Genomic DNA, 21,182 nt, shown 5'->3' with positions numbered 1-21,182 from the left:
ATACTTTCCATTAAACTTGGTCATAGTGTTAACAAACTTTTCATGTTCCATCATGGTCTCTTTCTTAAGTCTCACTTCATGTTCCTATATCATTTCTCAAAATCTTCCAAGTAGCTTTTTATCTCGCTTTTTCATTACTCCCTCCAACATGAGTTTGAATTATTCCAACATAGTTAGGGTTGATTGCTCTAGATTACTGTCCTCGTTTATCTTCTTTTCCACAGCTTGGTAGCAACTTCTAGTTGTCATCATCCATAGAATTCTAATGGATTAGTTCCAGAAAATACTTATATACTTAAATTTTACATTTCCTTTAGGGCATATGATAAGAATGGCATGTCTTTGGTTCCTATTATAAGATGCCACATATCGGCTTCATTGTCATTGTCTTGTATTTGTCAGGCTCTTGCAAAACGTCTTGTCACCTCAGATACTACCAAGCATAGTTAGAGTAACTTCTTTCACGACATGAGTTCCCTTAATATTTTTATCATTAAAATGATACAGCTAACACATCTGTTCATTCAAATAAATATTCGTAGGCTAGCTCTAAGATAATAATTAAACATCTAGAGACCTAAGCACAAACATCTGTCACTTATTCCAAAGTCAAATATGATATTTATACACATCTCTAAAGCAAGTTTAAGTCTAAGTACTAACCCTAATGCCTAGTTTACTTAAATTATTACTCTAATACCATATTGTAACACCCCTCGTTAGGTGATTTTAAAATAGTTTTTAAAACATGTTTAAATCTTTTAAAAACCAACGTTTTATAGTTTCATAAAGTTTTACGGAAATAAACGATCCCAAAAGTATTCAAGTTAATAGTTTTAAAAGCAATGTATTTTTTCTGAGCACACATCAAAATAAGCTATGTAATGGATTTTCCTTTTGAGTTACCCGTGGTCAATGCATTTATAGCAGAGGATGGCGATCCATCATGATCAAATCACCCCCCCCCCCAAAAAAAAAAATCACAAACATAATTACTTTCAGCACATAGAACTCATGGATTCAATAGGCCCAGATTAAATAATAAGCCCAATAGATAAAAAATAAGCATTATTATTTCCAAAAGACTTTGTCTTAAAAATATTCAATAAAGGAGAAATCAAGGCTATAACACATCATAAGATGTAATGCATGCAACTAGCCCAACCCACTCAATCTCCAAGACGGGACGATAGGACACTCTTATGGTAGTCTATTCTTGATGGCATCCAATAGACACTCTGATGGTAATATGTATGCTAGGGCTATGGATCCACTACCCCTAGCCTATACAAGGGTATCTAACCTCTACTTGCATACATGATGATTATCTAGAAATTTACTCACAACAGCTCAACACACAAGAGATCCCAAGGGCTTGACCACTCAACTCGTCTATCCTAGTATGTGTGTAATAGGATGCTAAAACCATTTTCAAAATTAATAGTAGATTTCACTATAAAAAAAACTTTCAAAAGCTTGTTTCATGAATGAAATAAGTAAATGCACAATTAGGCAACTAACAATCAAGTCATGGGATGAATAGTTTCAAAATCTCAAAAAAAAAATTAGTATGAGATGTGGTCTCCTAGTAACTTACCTTAACTTCTAGCTTTCTAATTTACTCCCTTTCTTCAATGAAAGCCCTCCCTCCCCCCCCCCACCCCCCAGACACCACCTATATCATTTAAAGCGAATATCTAAAAATGACTAAAATACCCCTAGTGTCAAAATGTTCCCAAACTCGCAAATTACTCACTATTTACCTAAATAGGAGTAATACAACTAAAATTAGGTCAAACGGATGAATAGAACCCCTCACACTAAGAAATTTGGATTTAAAATAGGACGTTTTACGTAATGGGTGTCACATCACCTTTCTCTACGCATTGTGTATTGTTAAGAAAGGGCTCACATTCTTAGACGTCATCCCGATTTGGGCAACATACTCAATACTATGTGTCTTGTTCTACAAAGGAACGGGTCACATACCCTACAACAAATTACCAACTTATTTTTCTCTATACTCACATTAAGCCATACCAATTCCACTTAACAAGTGGCTTCCCTAAATACTTATTTGTACAAACATTATGGGCTTCCAAACACCATAAATAGCCATTAAGACACACAAGAATACATTGGCTTAATTTATTAAGTTTTCTCAATAAACCATTTCATTTATTGATCATTCAACTTCTTCTAATGGACTTAAGTGTCGAATGTATCCAAAATCCCACTAGTGTTTCTTGAAAAAATCCCAACCATTTCAAAATAAAAATTCACCATCTATGATGCACTTAACATATATTTCAAATATCCCTTCCAGTGATGAATTTAGTTCTAACTATAAGATCATAATTCCATTCATTTTATTCCAATTTATGACTTAACAATCACTAGAACCATTTGTAACTCAATTGATTTTTCATGTTTTGCATTCAATCCACATACCAAATATCAATTAATAAATATGAACATCCTTTACATGAATGAATATTATTTAACTAAGTGGGAATCCGATAATCAACTAATAATCCCAAATATAAAGCATCACATGTTGATTCTTTTATTTCCTTGAGTTTGTGCATCCTTGAAGGATTTATCGGAACAATTCCTCTTTAGTAATAATAGGATCAAAAGCATAATATTTTAAAAACTTCATCATCAAGCCTTGAAGTGCTTGGATTCATAATTAGGCTTTCATACAAGCACCAAATCTATCAAGTGGATGATAGATTAGAGCTTAGAACGACATCAAATAACTAAAAAGGGTTATAAAACAAAACCACAAACATCAAAACATGAAAAAAAGAATTTAGATCCATAACTAATACCCTAACTCGAATTTGGAGTATACAAGGACAAAATTATAGCTCAAATGATTCCAATCTTTATTGGTGACTTCAATCTCTCACTTGAACTTCAATCTATAACTGTAAAGCCCTCTTTGTGTAACGTCTCGGTTTTCAACCCAGTTTTGTCATTTTTATTTATTCAAATATATCAGCGTATAATTACATTTGCAGAAAACATGATACGAATGCGCCTGTATACATTCAAACCTTCCCCATCTCACAAATCATTAAAGTACATGTAAAACATTTATAATCAACTAGGTAAGCATGAAGCTTAGTGAGTTCCCCAAAATATCATATACCACAATACGTATATCGGACCCCGCCCAATAATCATACAAATGAGCTCCACCCAATAAGCATATAAACGGGCCCCGCCCAAACTACATAATGGTCCTCGCCCAATATACATAACAGGCCCACCCAACATACATAACGGGCCCTGTCCGACATACATAAGCATATTACATATATAGAGACTACACTTTGAGGCTCTACTAATACAGGCACATATAGGCTGTACTTTCTAATCTACTAACTTTAAGTACACTAACATTGAGCATCGAGAGACTATACTATCGGCTTTACTCTACTAGATCTTATAAACTAACATACAAGGATATGTATTGTAATACACATAATAGTGAGGTAACACACCTGGACAATTACTCAGACAATTGACAACTATCTGGGTGATTCTATTGGCGATCTAATTAGCGAGTAGTGCGCATAACAAGTATTAACCTATAATACTATAACTTATTAATCTCTACTACAATCTGGTAATGAAAGCTATATCTTTCACTAATCCCAATGAATACCGAGAGTTCTATCAAATAAGGATCAGCCACGCAGGACAATTGGGAAGCAGGACCATTTTAGAATATAACATTTTTGAAATCCAACAACCAAGCCAATTAGACCATTCTAGACACCTCTCCCATACGTGAATCAATCGACATTATAATTGGAACTACTGATAAATCTTATTTATACATTCATAACAACAACTTGAATATAAATATAAGTTACACTTGAATTAAGATAAGTGTAACCTAACTTATAAATATTTTCTAGCAAAAAATTGGAAATTGTACTGGCAAAACTCCGACCTAATAGCTTCTAATTCTACTGCTCTCAGACACTTCAGAGCCTAGCTAAATACCTTAAAACTTAAAGAGATTTCGGGCTAAAGATTGAATGATTTCAGAGGAATGATTCTGAAATGGTGTGAGGAGGAATGGGCTGGAACCAACTATTCATAGGCAAAATTTAGACAGTGCGCGTTGCGCTTTTTAATTTGCGTGCCATGCTTTTCTGTGGAGTTGGGTGGTGCCACGTGTCAGGTCAGGATTTGTCCGCGTGGACCCCTTCTAGAAGCGCACTATGCACGTATGCGTACGTGACGCAAAACATGATTTTGTAAATTCCATAACTTCTTCATAGGAGCTCCGTATTCGTCGTTATTTATATCCACGTGTAGCTATCAACGAGATCTACAACTTTCATTTAGACTCTGTCGACTAATTCTCACTTTATTTTTAAAGTTATATTTTTAACATGCTTAGACTGTTAAAGTCTATATAAAAATCATAACGCTTCCATACAACATCAGTTATTTACTGTCTTTATTTCGACGGAATCATATTGAAGAGATCTTCGAATCTCGTTTGGATTGTTTTTCCTAACAATCGACCGATTTCTATCTTGATTTCCGTGTCGCACACTGTTGCACTGAAACTTATAAAAGTCATAACTTCCTCATACGAAGTCAGATTTAGGCGTTCTTTATATGCACGAGTTCACTTTTTGATTACTACTTTCATTAAGACTATTTATCCTAAATGGTCATTTATCACCAACTTCTATTTACGTAACTGATCGTTTATATTCTAAGACGAAAATGGGGGTTTACACTTTGGAAGCTTGAATTCATTATCTCTTCTGTCGTTTATCAAATGATGAGTTATTAATCCTTAGGTTAGAACTTGATGTGAAGATGCTTGATGCTTCACCTGATCACCACTTATTGCTTGAATTCACTAATGGAGGGAAGGAAATCATCATGGTGAGGTTCTTTTTTATCTCTCCATCGATTTTAGCGCAATGTTTTAAAAACCGGTTTGAACCGGCCGGTCGAACCGGTTGGACCGGGAATCGGGGAAGGTAACGGTTCAATTATCACCGGTTTAATGTCTATTTCTGAACCGGATCGAACCGGCCGGTTTTTACAAAAATCCGGTTGAACTGGTTCAATTAAACCGGTTGAACCGGTTAAATTGAATAAAAACCCATGGAATCGAAACCTTTTGCATAATAAACTTTGGTAGTTTTTTCACATTTATTAAAATTTTTCTGAATAAAAGCACCTGATAAATGTCATGAAATTTTTGATTCATTTATATTTATCTAGGACTTTATTTTCTTTTTAATGCACATGGATTGATGTAAAACTTATGGTTATGAGTTATTTTAATGTATTTAGAATGATCTACAACTTGTTTTCATGTGTATTTTAATGTTGGAACTTGTGGACATCATATTCTTGATTTCTGTATGTAGGTATGTGTACGAAAATACGAAAAAAGATGAAAATTATAGAAACCGGTTAGTCAGCGGTCGAACCGGTTAAACCGGTTGAACCGGAAACCGGTCACCATTCCGGTTCAACTAAAAAACCGGTTTTTAAAACATTGTTTTAGCGATGAATTAAGAGGAGAGGTTGTGTCTTATAAACATATTTTCAGTATCCTCCCTCACATCCACATATTTTTGACAAAATGGCCCTAATCCACCAACTAGTGAGGTTTTACTTAGGGAATTACTCAGTTTAGTCCCCCTCCATCAATTTTACAAATATAGTGGTCCAAGAGTCAATTAAGGCCATCTCCAATGCATTAAACCCATGGAGAGTTTAATAGAGTGCCAACTAGGAGAGAGACTATATATATATTCAATTAAATTCTTAAAAAAAACCCACAACTTTTCACTACACATTCTATTCAATCGTTCAATGGTGATTCAACTCTACATTCTCTCTCCTCTATATTATATTCAAATTTATTCTATTGAACTATCTTTAAACTCCCATTGTGGATGACCTAAGCGAGTGAGCCATTTGGTCAAACACATTTCACCATTTAACACTTTTATTTGACCTTTCAAACTATAATTCGAGCTATTGGTACGATTAATTTTTATAACTCACATCATTCTAACTTATTTATTTATTACTAGTTGTGAGACCCATATATTACATGAGTTAATTTAAAAAAAAGTTAAATATAAATGTCAAAATATTTGAGAACTTTGAATTTATAAGAAAATAAAAAAAATAATGAATTATTATAATAGAAATGTTTTTTTATCTTTTAAATTTAAACAAATAATTTAAATAAAGAAAATAAAAAATGAGCTTTAATTTTGGGAGATTTGAAATTAAAATGTAAGTTTATTAATGAAATTAATATCCATTTATTGTTACATTTATTGCAATTATTACATTAAAATAGTATGTGGAATTTAATAAAATAAAAAAACTCATAAAATTATATGTGGAAAAAAAATTAATTCAAAATAACCAGAAAATGACATTTGACAAATTGAATGAGAATGTGACAAACAGTAAAAAAAAACTTTGATTTATCAGAAAGGATTTTATATTAATTAAAAAAAATAATTTTTTCTCAGAAATTCTAGTCGAAATGATTTATTATTAAGCCTATAATTAAGGGGGTAACCTAATAAAAATGCATCACCTTCTTCTTTCATTCCCACCACCGCTGACACCCTCTTTCACTGTAGCTATCAGCGCATCCTTCCCATCATTTCATGGTGTAGTTCCCTCTTTGAAACTCACCCAACTAACGAAGTCCTTAAAACTAGAACATCAGTGAGTCCCATTCGAACACTACAAGAAGACGATCTGCACCAACCACAAGGTTGTCGAGAAAGTGGTATCTGTTATCATGTCCAGTCTTTCAGATGCCCTCGATATCTACCAAGACGATGTCGTTCAACATCTCAATTCGCTCGTTTCCAGATTATATGATCTCAAGTGGAAGGTAATAATCTTCATACTTGTAAACCTAATCGACTAATTCAATTATTTTCTAGGGTTCCGATTATCGAAATGTCGTACTTAATTGTATTGCATCGATCAATTTCAGTTTTCTGTTGGTTTATTGGATGATTAAGAATCTTGATAGGAAAATAGTTATCCCATTCCCATTAATTCTCGATTCTAAGAATCTGGACAAGAAAAAGAAGACCAAGAAAGTTTAGCCATCAAAGGGAGTTGATAATTTTTCAGAAAACAAAAATAAGAGAAAGAGTCAGATAAAAAAAAAGCACCAATATGCTTAGTACAACCAATATTTCAAAAGATAAAGTTTGCCCTTCAAAATTCTTAATCTCATGTTTGAAAACAATACAATATATGATGCATCAGAATGAAGAATTTGAACTAGGAAAGCCTCTGTTCTTTAACTCATGGGGCTTTGACTTTTGGAGATGTTATTCTAGTGGCAAACATGTATTGAACACCACTAGATATTTTTACTTTGAATTCCGATTTAATTCAAAGTAATTATGTACACATCAAATTCACATATTCACTTTTTGGATTCTAGTTTAATTCAAAGCAAATATGTATGACGTTTTAAAATTGCCAATGTAAACTTTCAAAATTGTGAATTTCATTCACGAGCTCCAAAATAGCTAATACAAAACTTTGTTTTAGGTCAACGGAGACATTAGTATCTTCATATTCTATAGTGGGAGAATTTGCAATCGATTAAAAAAATAAGTTAATTATGTTGGTTTATTTGATATAGAATGAGCATATATGACTTTAAAAACTCATTATATGAAAAAACATTAAGAATGGTTGAAATTTATAACATTCTTTCCTTCAAGTTGTTCTTCCCCTTATACTCTTGTCAAAAGTGGTATATTCTGTTAGAACACACTATCATTTTAAAATGAATTCTTTAGTTCTAATCTTCTTATTACAAGAAAATTGGTCAACTTACTCATAATTCTTAAAGAAGATAAGGTCGTTTCTACTTAAGAATAAATTTCACTTCTTTAATGTCCACCACATTCTATCAGAATCTATAGTTTTATTCATTTAGAATGCACACGACGAATGTATAGTTTGATTATTTTACTATTTGTGTTTTTTTTTGTATTTACAACTTAAAATAATTCTACACCATTCTTACAAAATGCCTCGGATTTTGTTTTTAGGTCAATAAGAGAGTATTATTTCGAAAATGAAGCTCTGTTTGTTTTTTTGCTTGATTACAAACATGTTGGAACCGAACCAAAGAGAGGGGGGTTGTCATTAAATACGTAAAGGGAACATGATGAAGGGCCTAAAGGGATGGTTGTTCAAGAATAGTATATTTAAGAATGATATTTTTTAATAATTTTATTCATTTTTTATGACATTCCATTAGAATTTATATACTTATATTAAAATATGTATGTCACACCCCAAAACCAGGACGACGGAAACGTCTGGGGGCGGATTGAGTGACTTCATGTGCAGTATCATAACAACTGAATATAAATGAAGCATAGCAACACAAAACATTCATACATTGAGATTCCAAGTATGAACTCACCTTGAGTGGTTTTGTAGGTTATTTTAGAAGATGGTGTGAAGGTTTCCAAGCCTAACACTTGAAGGTGGTGGTTGCACTTTCTTGGCAAGAATGCTATCCTAAGAGTTTAACAAATAATAATATGTGGGTAAATATAATGAAACTAACATAAAAGTGTATTAATACACTAGATTTGAAGGAATACTTACCAAATCTAAGAATACACTTGAAGATCTTTGAACTTGGAAGTTGGACTTGGTTATTTGAGAGCAAATGATATTAATCAGTGAGTGAGGATGGAAATGGTGGAGTTTGGGGAGGGTGAATTCGATTTTAATGGAAGAAGTACTAGGATAGGATGTTTACTTGGAAATCTGTTGTGTAATGCTTGGGATACTGGTGGTTAATACTTTGCATGGGAAAATGATGAAACATCTTATCACAAAAGTCAACTACCTTATCCTCTTAAATCCTAATGAAATCACCTTAGGAAGGTGGTGTTTTCGGCCATGCATGACCGAAATCACCTTGTTCTCTTGGTGATTTCGGTCCTAACTCCCCCACCAAGTATGATTTCGGCCTTAATGGACTTATCCTTAGAGTTTTCGGCCTTAATGGACCTACCTTTGGAGTTTTCGGCCTTAGTGTTTTCTAGGCATTGGGATTTCGGTCTTACCTCATTCCCTCATGGTGATTTCGGTTTTGAAACACTCACTAAGGGGGTGATTTCGGTCTAGTACTTCCTAAACATTAAATGGGTGGGGTCCTATGCTTAAGATTATAAGGCAAGGTATTAATTCATCGTTTATGTTTCAACTATTTGATTTGTCTCGACTTGTTATACTTTGTTTAGTTTCAAAAGCTTGTTATAAATATGATTTCCAAGGTGTATATATATATACTTATATACATACCTATACAACTAGTGCCCTTATGGCTTTCAAGGGTTTATTGCAACAAGGTTGCATTGTGAATTCACTTGTACATGGTTACAATTTAGACCTTGCTTGATCTAAATCTTTCGGATTGTCACATCACCCCCCCGTTAGAGGGAATTTCGTCCCGAAATTAGCATCTTGGACGGGTTCTTGCAATTTGGAGGAAAAGTTGCGGGTATCTCTGTTTCATATGGTCTTTCCGCTCCTAAGTGAATTCAGGCCTTGGCTTGGCGTTCCAGCGGGCCTTCGCTAATTGTATTTGACTTTGCTTCGTTCTTTTGATTTCCTCGTCCATGATCCCCACATGTTCCTCTTTACGGTGTAGGTTCTCGTTTACCTCGATTTCGTCGAGTGGGACTACAAGAGTTTCGTCGAACAGACACTTTTTAAGGTTGGACACGTGGAATGTGGGATGTATGTTGCTGAGTTCTTGCGGTAGCCGAAGCTTATAAGCCACCGGACCGATCCTGGCAAGGATCTCGAATGATCTAATGTACCTTGTATTTAATTTTCCACGCTTCCCAAGCGTGTCACCCCCTTCCGGGACGAGACTTTCATACATTCATTTATATCTTAACACAAAAATTATATGAAATATAACTTTATATAGTCTATTTACATTTTAATACATATAATTCACAACTTAATACAATTTATTTTATACTAATTTACAAATTTAGAAAAATCAAACCCAAACTTTACCACTACCACCACCACCACACACCGCCACCAACCACTCGTGTCAACGTCGTGACCATATTTCTTTCCAAAACAACTCTGTACATAAATTCATACATTGGCAACTTAAATACTACATATTGGCAACTTAAATACTACATCCACAAATTAAAAGCTTATTAATTCACTCATTTTGAATTTAATGCAAAACAATTATAAAAACTAATGCATTCTTACATATTTCTACACATAAAAATAATTATAGTTAGAAGAAAACTAATACAAAAATTCATACATCAATCATTCATATTTAAACATAAAATTTATGAAAAAATTCGCAACAATCAATTCACAACTTAATACAGTCAATTGTCATTTAATACATAAAATTTACAGCTTAATATAATAAATTCATACTTTAATACACATAATTCCATATTCTTAACTTAAAACATACATTTATACTTTTAGATATAGGAGTCGGTGCTTATTTCAAAGTTTAATTTACATAATATTCATAGTTTAAGTTTTATATAATTTATTTAAGAATAAAAAAAACATATATGTGTATAATGCTTCTTTCTTTTCAAAGAAGCAAACACAATATTCATAAAAAATTCACAGGTTAATGCAATCAATTCAATTTTAATACACGAAATTCACAGTTTAATACATAAAAAGTTATATATTCACAACCATATTCTCAACTAAAACTTACATTTATACATTCATATCTAGAGAGATTTATGTTTATTAAATTGTGAATTTATGATAGTAAGCTGTGAATAAAATTCATAGGTTAATACATAAAATTCATAGTTTAATACAATACATCCACAAATCATTTACACGTATAATATCATATTTTAGTGTACTAAACAAACCATTCACAGTTTAATACATGCATAAATTATCTTATATTTTAGAACCTAACATCAAAAGAAAAACATATACATGAATCATAAAAGAGGATAACTTATCTGAAATCAACGAAGAATATGAGTGAGAAATAGAAATATATCCCTTCTCTATCACCACCCCAACATCAATACCGCTAACTACCATATGCCACCACCAACCACTGGTATAAACAACGCCAACATCCTTCCCTCAAAAACCAAATCTGGATAAAAATAACTAGAATTCACAATTTAATACAACATTTTAAACACTAAATCACAACTTAATTCATATTTCAAACACTAATTCACAACTTAATGCATCAGAAAAATACACATTCACAACTTAATAACTTAAATATTTACAAATTAATACATTAAAAACATATATTCATACTTTAATAACTTACCGAATTTGGTTGAGACATTTCATCAAACACTTTGTGTGCACAATACACATCAGATCCACAATCACCATAAAACATAGATATATAATACGATGTTATAATAGTAGTTTATACACTTATTCATAACTTACTTTACAATATTCGCTGTTTAAACACTAAAAAGACTTCACAGTAGCATTCACAGCTAAATTCACAACTTAATAACTTGCCTAATTCCATTGAGGCATTTCATCAAGAACCTTGGGTGCATTTTTTTGCAGAACTTTCTTATGTAAACACCATCATCGGAGACCAGATCTGATGCAGTGGTAGAACCGCTGCTGGCCATCGTGAAATACCACACACATAAACACCATATCTAACTTGAAAATACACAAACACATCAGATTTGATGACGATCAAGTGGTGTTTGACTAGAGATAAGAGAAAAACAGATGAATATGAGTTGGAGAGAAGGTGAAAGTGGTCACGAAAAAGATCTGGTAAGGATACGACTGAGATTTCTCCGGTGATGGAACTACCGGAAAAAAATGAGTTCAAGAGTTTTGGAACAAAAAATGAGTATATTAGCATCTAAACACACATCAAATAGATTAGCCATGACCAGATCCGAGAAATCAGTGCATATTTGGCTTTAGATATGAGAAGTTGATGGTGACTAGTGACCTTTTCGACAATCTGAGGTGAAGAAGCTCATTGGAAAACAAACGGCTTTTTGAAATCACATCTAAATGTCATATCTGGTTAGATCTATTCAAATCTGACCAGATCTACACAGATCTACACATATCTGGTATGATAGGTTGGTGGCGGTCATCATCGGTGATGAAAGAAGGTTGTGGTTATGAGTGACGACGGAGGAAGAGGTCAGATCTTGCAAACACCGGTGGTTTACGGTAGTAGTATGGTGTGAAACCACATTCAAAACATTGAGATGAAGGTAACGATGGTCGTTGATGGCGGATCTGGAGGTTCCGGTGAAAATCTGACCATATCTGAATAAATCTGATAAGTTGGGATATCTGGTAGTTCACGATCTGGAGGCTTGAAATCTGATGACCTGGTAGCGGCGGTGGTAGGAAGATACGATGCAGAGGTAGGTGGCAGATGTAAGTGGTGGAGGTAGGTGGCATAAGTGGTGTTAGACTTTGAGTACATGAAGCTTAATGAGAGAGTGTACGTTTATCAGATTAGTTAGTTTTTAGTTAGTTTTTTTGTCTGATAGTTATAATGTTAGAGTAGTCAACATACAGGAAGACTTTTTGACAAAAATATCCTTTATTAAAATGGTTTTTAAATGGTTTTTAACTTTGAGAGTTTCTCTTTTGATCTTTTATATATATATATATATATATATATATATATATATATATATATATATTAAAGCCCTTTTAATCTCATGTCTTCCAACGGAAATTTACCCCCTTCAATCTAAGCCACGTGCCTTATATTCCGACCGACGCACCATATCCTAATATTCATTTTCCGCAAGATCCACCGATTTGCTTTCTCCTCAAGCCCTTTTCCTGATGCCGCCTGTATCAAATTCACACAATGTCCAACCACGCACCTTATCTGTTAAATGAAGCATGAACATCAAAGTCGTCGCTTCATATCTCTCCATTTGTACTAATAAAGGCCAAACGTCACCCAAAATTGGCACGACACCAATCAAATTGGTGACAAAGGGATTAAGGTGAACCGACAAGTGTTCTTTACAGGGCTTTCAGAAAATGATGCATTGAATCGACACAACCTCTCATACACTTATTGAAGGCAAAGGGTATATATATATATATACCCTCTTCTCTCCATTCCATTTATTCTGTCTCGATTGCTCTTCAGTTTTCCATACGCATTCTCTCTTCCTCATTGTCTATTAAGATCGTTAGTTTTTTTTTTTTTGCAGGATCTAAATGGAGATGCTCTAAAGCGGTGGCAGATTAAGCCCGAAGATAATGAATTTTCCTCGGATTACATGGTCTTAAGGATTGCTTTTATCCGAACAGTTGTCATATTTTATTTGATTTGTTGAAATCACTGAAGGAATTGATGTTAAGTAAGATTTCATTCTCTTCTTAGTTTTTAATTTTCATTTTTTTCCTTTGAAACCCTAGCTTTGTTGGGTTTTGATTTTTTTTACTCTGGCCAATCAAGATCGATTCACATATCATATCGGCTAATTATGTCTCTGTGTCATGTGTCCTATCGACTGAACGATGTGCGCAATAGATTTCATTTTTGTTTCATCGTATCTCCTTTTCATTTTCGATTTAAATAATGGTTTGGGTTCATTCGTAAAAAACCGTTGTTTGTTTAATTCTCTGAAGAATATTGTGTTAATGTTGGAAGATATCAATGTAGATTAAAAATGTTTTCCATTTATTTCCATTTATAACTGCGATTAAAAAATGGCATCACTCCCAATTTTTACACCACCTCTTATATGGATTTGATTGGATTTGGTGATAAGCAGGGTCGAGGAATGAATATTTGTTTCTAATTTCTTCTTTTTTGATGGATTCGCATTGACCATCCCTGGGTTTGACTTTAAGGACATGTATCTTTTTTTCAACTTTATAAAGGGCATAAATAGAATTTAACATTTTTTTAAAGAAAAATAATAATAGTTTTTGGCAGAATGATACAATAGAACACCACCCAAGTTACAAGCCATAAGATCTACAGTTCTTGCACTCATTGGTTTAAGATCAAATGACAGTAGTTCTCCATTGAATGCTATAATAAGATCAAAGTATAAGAAATATATGGTTAGCTAATGACAAACCCCTTTTGTTATTATTATTTTTATTAACTTCTTGTTAACCATTGATCTGAGAACTTGTGAACTTTATATGATTATGTGTTTTCACCCTTCAGTTATGTTGCAAGTTTGCTTTCTCCTTAACTACCAGAGATGTTATTTTAATAGACAAGAAGTTATATTTGCTGTATAGTATGCCTATTTTCAATTAATGTTTTGGCATCTGTTTTGTATGCAAATAAATCTTTAAATTAGAGTTGTAAATTGAGGTTTTGGTTGTGAAAATGGTAAAAAACATTAAATGCTATTTCTAATTTTGTATTTCTTTTTGCAGATTATTGATAGGCGAATTTTAGCCAACCAAACAACTATTGAGCTCATCATATTGCAAGCCGTTTCTGATCTCTTTCCTCAACATTTTATGTGAATTGGGGTTCTTCCACCACATTTATCTCCATTAGTGACAATGAAGCAGAAGGGTATGTACATGAGTATGCAGAAACCATTAAAAGACTTCAAGTTGCTGCTAGAAAAGAGATCCTTCCAATGCCATGTGACGAAAAGATGAACTTTGATAATGCCCACAATTTACTTCCTGAGTGCCTTATTTACCGCACTAAGGCTAAAGAAGTTGCTGAAAGAAAACGCAATGTCAGACTCTTGTTTTACAAAATTAAACTTTTGGTAAGTTTTCTGAGATATGGGTCTTTTATTCGAAAAAAGTTACGCTTTTGGTCCTTTTTTTATGTGATCTTTTGGAATTGATCCGACAAGGAATATTTTTTCCTTCTTCGTCCCTACTTTTGTGTTCCATGCTGTATTGGGAAAGTGACTGAATGGATAATGATGTATGTCTGGATAAAGTGCTATATACATAAAGTTCATATCTTTTCTTGATCGAATAAATCGTTTGAAATAAGGTTAATTTACTCTTGCATTCCAAAAAACAAGTTTTACAATTTGAGTAATTTAGCATGACAGAAGTTGTGTGGGAATGAAGGCAAAATAGATAAAAGGGTCGGTTTATCCCCCTATTAAGTGAAAAATAAACCGTTATGTATAGTTGGTCCAAATAATTGCTTAACCTCTTAAATAAAAAAATAACCCCTTGGTGTAAGAGTCGGATGGCGCTAGACATGAACAAGGCTCCTTCATCTATCTCAATGCGGGGCTCCATACCCAGAGAACATAACAAAACAAAGGTGTAAGTCATGAAATACATGTATTTATGGTGATTACCTGTAGACAAATTGTGGTTTTGTGTTGATGCTCTCATTTTAGTATCTTTTTATTTAGACACACTAAGACTTAGTTGTGTACATTGCTATTTCTATTTCTATAGATGCTTCTTAAGCCTTGTTACCTCAAAAGATTTGCATAATTTGAACAGATTTTGAGAGCTCGGGATATATATCTTAGAGGACCTTGATCGGTTGGGATTATATTGTGTACTAAGTGAAAGACTAAATAAAGCAAGAATTTGATGCCCAAAGAATGGGATAGGAGATTTAAAAGATGGCCGGTATTATGGAATCTTAAGCAAGGTAAACTAACTTGGATAACAGGCGCTTTTAATTTGCCTAATAAAGATAGAAGTTTCACACAAACAGGATGTGCTAACTGTTTAAAACCACTTGAAGCTGATGTAAACTGGATCACCACATACATGCCCTGCTTGTAAACAAGAATCAAAAGTACAAATAATGTAATTGTATATTTGTATTTTATCATTCAAGGTTTTAAACCATATTTTTTATACTTCATGATGTTTTTATGGGCAGGTCAAGGGCAATAATTGAAATCGATGATGGAACCAGAACGTTTTGGTGCAAGTATTTCATCTCCAAAAATTGAAAATTTCATTCGATCATTAAACCCCAATGAAATTAGAGATGCCGAAGAAAATGTAAGGCTACTATTTTCAGTATTACCAATTTGTAAATTAATCAAATCTTATATATAATATAGCCGATTTACAAAACAAGAAAACAGTTTACAATATATAATTGTGACATCAATTCGATCATCATCAATTGTTGCATATGTACAATCATATCAGACATCGAACAAAGAAAACCCAATCACAGGATTCGTCGTTTAAAGGGACATTGAGTCCCAGAACATCAAAACTAAAATCAAACTACAAATCCAACCATCAAATGAAACTGAGACTTTGTCAACATCAAAACCACTCTCCTAAACAAACACAGTAGAGACACCAACCAGACAATGGGAAAGCAAAAGACACAGAAACAACATTAGTTGGCACATCAAGACCAAGAAAAAATGAAATAGATATCGAGCTACTGCCAAAATTGCAAAACATTTCTACAACTATTACAATTTCGATACTGTGAATTACTTTTGGATATTCTAATGTTCATTTATGGATGATGTTGTTATGTTAAATGTTTCTAAATTTGTTAAATTGTTACAAAATTTAAGTTGATATATATATATATATATATATATATATATATATATATATATATATATATATATATATATATATATATATTATTCAGGTCTAATCATTTGTTGTTGCTTGTGAAGTCATTGGTGCATAATATTGCATACAATTACAATAATAAATGTAAAATGGTTTTCATTTCTAATTTTATTAACCATAAGTGACATTAGAAGAGAAGTGGGTTTCTAATGTGAATTCCGAAAAACCACACCAATGGATTTGTTTTATTGCAAACAAAATGTGTGTTATAACACACATTTTGCATCTATCCATAACCCAAATATCAAAACCTGTAATCAACTTTATATTGTCAATTTAATACATTTACCCATATATAAATACTTTAACAAATACAAATAGACCACAACAATGGGCTAAAATTGGTTAAAGACATTGTTCTAATTAGAAACAAAGCAATTTGCAGAATAAAAAATAAATTACATATTTGTTTATATTAAATATAAATCATGTCCCCGAAAATACTACAAAATTATAACAAATGTTGCTTACCAACCATGTATATGGAGTGTCAAGAATAGTAAAATATAAGAAATTTGATCAATTTGATTTCAATATATTAATTTTTGAGTCAAATCTAATGTCTATTTTTTCAGGGTGAGACAAAATTATCCATCCTTATACACACCGGTATTTTTTTACATGTGAGGCATCCAGGAGCACATCTCCCCTTTCGTACTTCATCAAGAGAGTTTCCAATAATAGCATTGTTCTTACATTATTATCGAAATACTCAATAGAAAAACTATTGAAAGAACATTGCAATCATGCAATGTATTTGTTTGAGTATGGTTTGTCAGCATAAGCTTGTGGTTTTTCTAGGAAATACTGAAAACACTATTCTTGGACCGTGTTTAGCACGGACCTTAACTTTTCTAGTATATATATATATATATATATATATATATATATATATATATATATATATATATATATATATATATATATATATATATATATATATATATATATATGGCCTCATTTTAAGGCTTAGAAAGACTTTCAAGTATTGAAAGAATTTATCCCGGCCAACTTGCTATTTGGGTTTTGAAAGCTGCATGCAAGATCCGATGTGGATGGAAGTGTAAACCAAATAACCAATTATCAATCGATCATGTTACATATTTTCTAGCTTGGTAAAATAGATAGTTGTTATTTTAGATAAGAAAAAAATATAAAACATAATTTATTTTGGTAAAAGTAATAAAATTTGCCACAATTTTCTTAATATATTATTAAAATAAAATACAAAATCACAATAAAGAAGGGTGTGTATAATTTTCTTATTAAGCTACTAGCCTACTATTATTGCAAGCAAATTACGGTAATAACTTATCGTAAAGTACATAAATCTAAAATGTCATTTTGGTAATTGTATACAAATAAGCAAATTTGTCAAAACACTAAAAAAACAACTTATCATGTATTATGTTTTGATACCGGACTTAATCAAAATATTTTTTACAACACCGTTTTGACATCTAATAATCAAGTATTGTTATAAAAATCCTTAAGTTTAGCATTTAGTTTCAGATTACATTAACATTTTTTCTTACTCTTTTTTCCATTAAAGTTGAAAAAAAGACGTTTCATTTCTTAAATTTTAAAAGGCTACCAACTTGTTATCGTTAATGTGGCGGTTTTTGTTGACTTGACATGTATAGGTAGGATTGAATCGTTGAAAAGGTTGGCGTAGATTTTAATCGGAAGACTTAAGGATTTCGAGGATTCCGAGGCAAACGTGTTAGCCAATGTGCCAAAGGCTCGATACATAAATTTCTTCGCCATACAATTATATATAGAATAACTTGTTTGCGACATTAAGAAATTTGTTATCAAGAATGATCAAACTGGAACTCTAAAGGTTCTAATGCTGGCACCTTTGCCACTTAGCTAATATCCATGTATGCCTTACTATACCTTTATGTTTGTATGTAAATAAAATGTTGAAAAAACGTATTTTTACATATATAAAATGTAAAAAACTTATTTTTTACTTTTTTCCATTGTATTTACTTATATTTAATAAGTATATACAATGTAAAAATAGCATTTTTATGTATATATACATGATATACGTTTCTATGCATCTATTTTTTTTTGTTGTATTGGAGAAGATACGTTTTATATATAAACTAAAACTAAAATACATACATTTTTTGGGAGTACCTTGATCGAGTGATGTATTTTTTGGGTTTTCCGGATAAATGGCGTAGTTGGATATGGGCTTGTTTGGTGTCGGCGAGATCTTCTGTTTTAATTAACGGTTCGGACACACAAGAGTTCAATTTGGAGAGAGGGCTAAGACAAGGTGATCCTCTATCCCCTTTTCTTTTCATCATTGCTATGGAGGGGTTGCATGTCATTTTGGAAGATGCGGTGGCGAGCGGTTTGTTTAGAGCTGCTAAATTGGGTAATCTTGGGATGCAAGTATCGCATTTATTTTATGCTGATGATGTTTTATTTATGGGAGAGTGGGATGCTGAAAATATTACTAATTTGATTCGCGTTATAAAGTGTTTTTATATGATGTCAGGTTTACAATTAAATATTTCTAAGTCAAATTTGGTGGGGGTCGGTGTTGAGAGCCAAACTTGTGAGGCTTTATCGAATTTGACAGGTTGTAGTTCGGCTTCCTTACCTTTTATTTATTTAGGGTTACCTATTGGTGAGAATATGAATCGAGTTGCTGGTTGGAGGGTAATTGTGGATCGGTTTTTGAAAAAGGATGTCTAGATGGAAGCTTCGAATGCTTTCAATTGGTGGGCGGTTAACGTTATTAAAGTCTGTGTTGGGCAGTTTGGGTATATATTACATGTCTTTGTTTAAAATGTCAGGTCAGATTGTCAAAATGTTGGAACAAATTAGAGCAAAATTTTTATGGGGGGCTGATTCCAATGAGAAAAAGATAAGTTGGGTGAAATGGGACTTAATTCTGAATTCGAAGGATAATGGTGGTTTGGGAGTGGGTTCTTTAGCATCACTTAACAATGCTCTTTTGTATAGATGGAAATGGAGATTTTGCACTAATCCTGATATTTTATGGGTTAGAGTTATAAAAGCATGTCATGGTAGTTAATTTCAGACTTTTGGAGTTGATAGTCGGGTGCGTGGCATGGGAGTTTGGAGGAACATTACTGATGCTATTTTCAAACTTCATCGTATTGGTAATGTTAGTGATTCATGGATGAGAAGACAACTTGGTAATGGTATGGATATTCAATTCTGGTGGGATAAATGGAGGGATGGTTTAAGTCTTAAAATCAAATATGATAGACTTTATGCGCTCTCGTTGGCTAAAGAAGGGGTGGTGAGTGACTACTGGAATGGTGAAGATTGGGTCTTGCAATGGCGCAGGGACGTGAGGGGAGGAATTGAGGCGGAACAACTTCAAATGTTGATGGAGGAGTTACAGGATGTAAAATGTTCGAATAACAAGGATGCTTGGAGATGGGAATTAGGTAAATTGGATTATTTTACTGTTGGATCGCTTCGTAATCATTTAGATGATGTTTTACTTCCTATGGGTCATGTGTTGTATAGATGGAATAGGTTTGTGCCAATTAAAGTGAATGTTTTGGTTTGGAGGATTGCTTTGGATAGGTTACCTACTCGGGTTAACTTGGAGATTAGAGGGGTTGATATTCCCTCTACTAGATGTCCTATGTGTGATAAGGACTTGGAGTATTCAAATAATGTGTTTTTTAAATATGAGTTAGCGAAAGAACTATGGAGTCGAATTGCAGGATGGGCGGATTTACATATGCCTTTGTTTGGTTCGCTACAAGAGGTTTATGATTGCTTGGATGCTTTATCGATGCAAGGGAGGCAGAAAGAGAAGATTTTTGCAATTGTTATGACTATGTTATGAGTTTTATGGGGTTATAGAAATGCGATGGTCTTTCGCACTAAAAAATATAGCAAAGATGCTCTTGTTGATACCGTTAAATTGTATTCCTTTAATTGGTATTGTGTTAGGAACCGTAAAATGTATAGGGATTGGAATGTTTGGCTTCAATTCCCTATCAACTTGTAATTGGGTTTTGCTAGCTCCTTGCTAGCCTTTTGTTTGTTCTTCCTTTATAATAAATGCCGTTTAAAAAAAAACTAAAATACATATAATAACATATTTTTATAAAAAAACTAAAATACATATAATAACATATTTTTATATAATAAAATATTATATCTAGAGAAATATAAAGAAAATTTTATGTAGATAAATACGTTAAAAATACATACAAAATATATTTTATACCATACTAGTAGTATGCCTGTGCAATGCGGTGGATATCGAAATAGGAAACAATTTTATTTCAACATAGTCTTCTTTTGGAAATCTGTTTTATTTAAAAAAGATAGACATATAATTTAAAGGACGCATAATGTTTTGGAAGATGTCATTTGAACAAAGAGACGGGTGAGAGAGAGAGAGACAACATGGTATTTTGAAATCGGCTTAATGAATACGAACTAAAAGTGTGAATGAAAAAAAAAAAAAACAAAGTTTCAAAAGAAACATATGCAATCACTACAATTAGATA

The 21,182-nt window shown here is 32.7% G+C and overlaps 1 long non-coding RNA gene across 1 annotated transcript; it reads left to right on the top strand.

Moving 5' to 3' along the window:
• Positions 1–6,617: 6,617 nt before the first annotated feature.
• Positions 6,618–16,060, top strand: LOC145113074 (uncharacterized). Its single transcript, XR_013710721.1, has 5 exons — positions 6,618–6,919; positions 13,296–13,445; positions 14,485–14,834; positions 15,541–15,694; positions 15,932–16,060. It is a non-coding gene; the product is annotated as an uncharacterized LOC145113074 (long non-coding RNA).
• Positions 16,061–21,182: the final 5,122 nt, after the last annotated feature.

The sequence above is a fragment of the Lactuca virosa genome, chromosome 5 (assembly GCF_052849685.1).
Source record: "Lactuca virosa cultivar CGN04683 chromosome 5, Lactuca_virosa_CGN04683_v6, whole genome shotgun sequence".
NCBI classification, from domain to species: Eukaryota; Viridiplantae; Streptophyta; class Magnoliopsida; order Asterales; family Asteraceae; genus Lactuca; species Lactuca virosa.
This window is presented reverse-complemented; position numbering and strand designations above follow the sequence as displayed.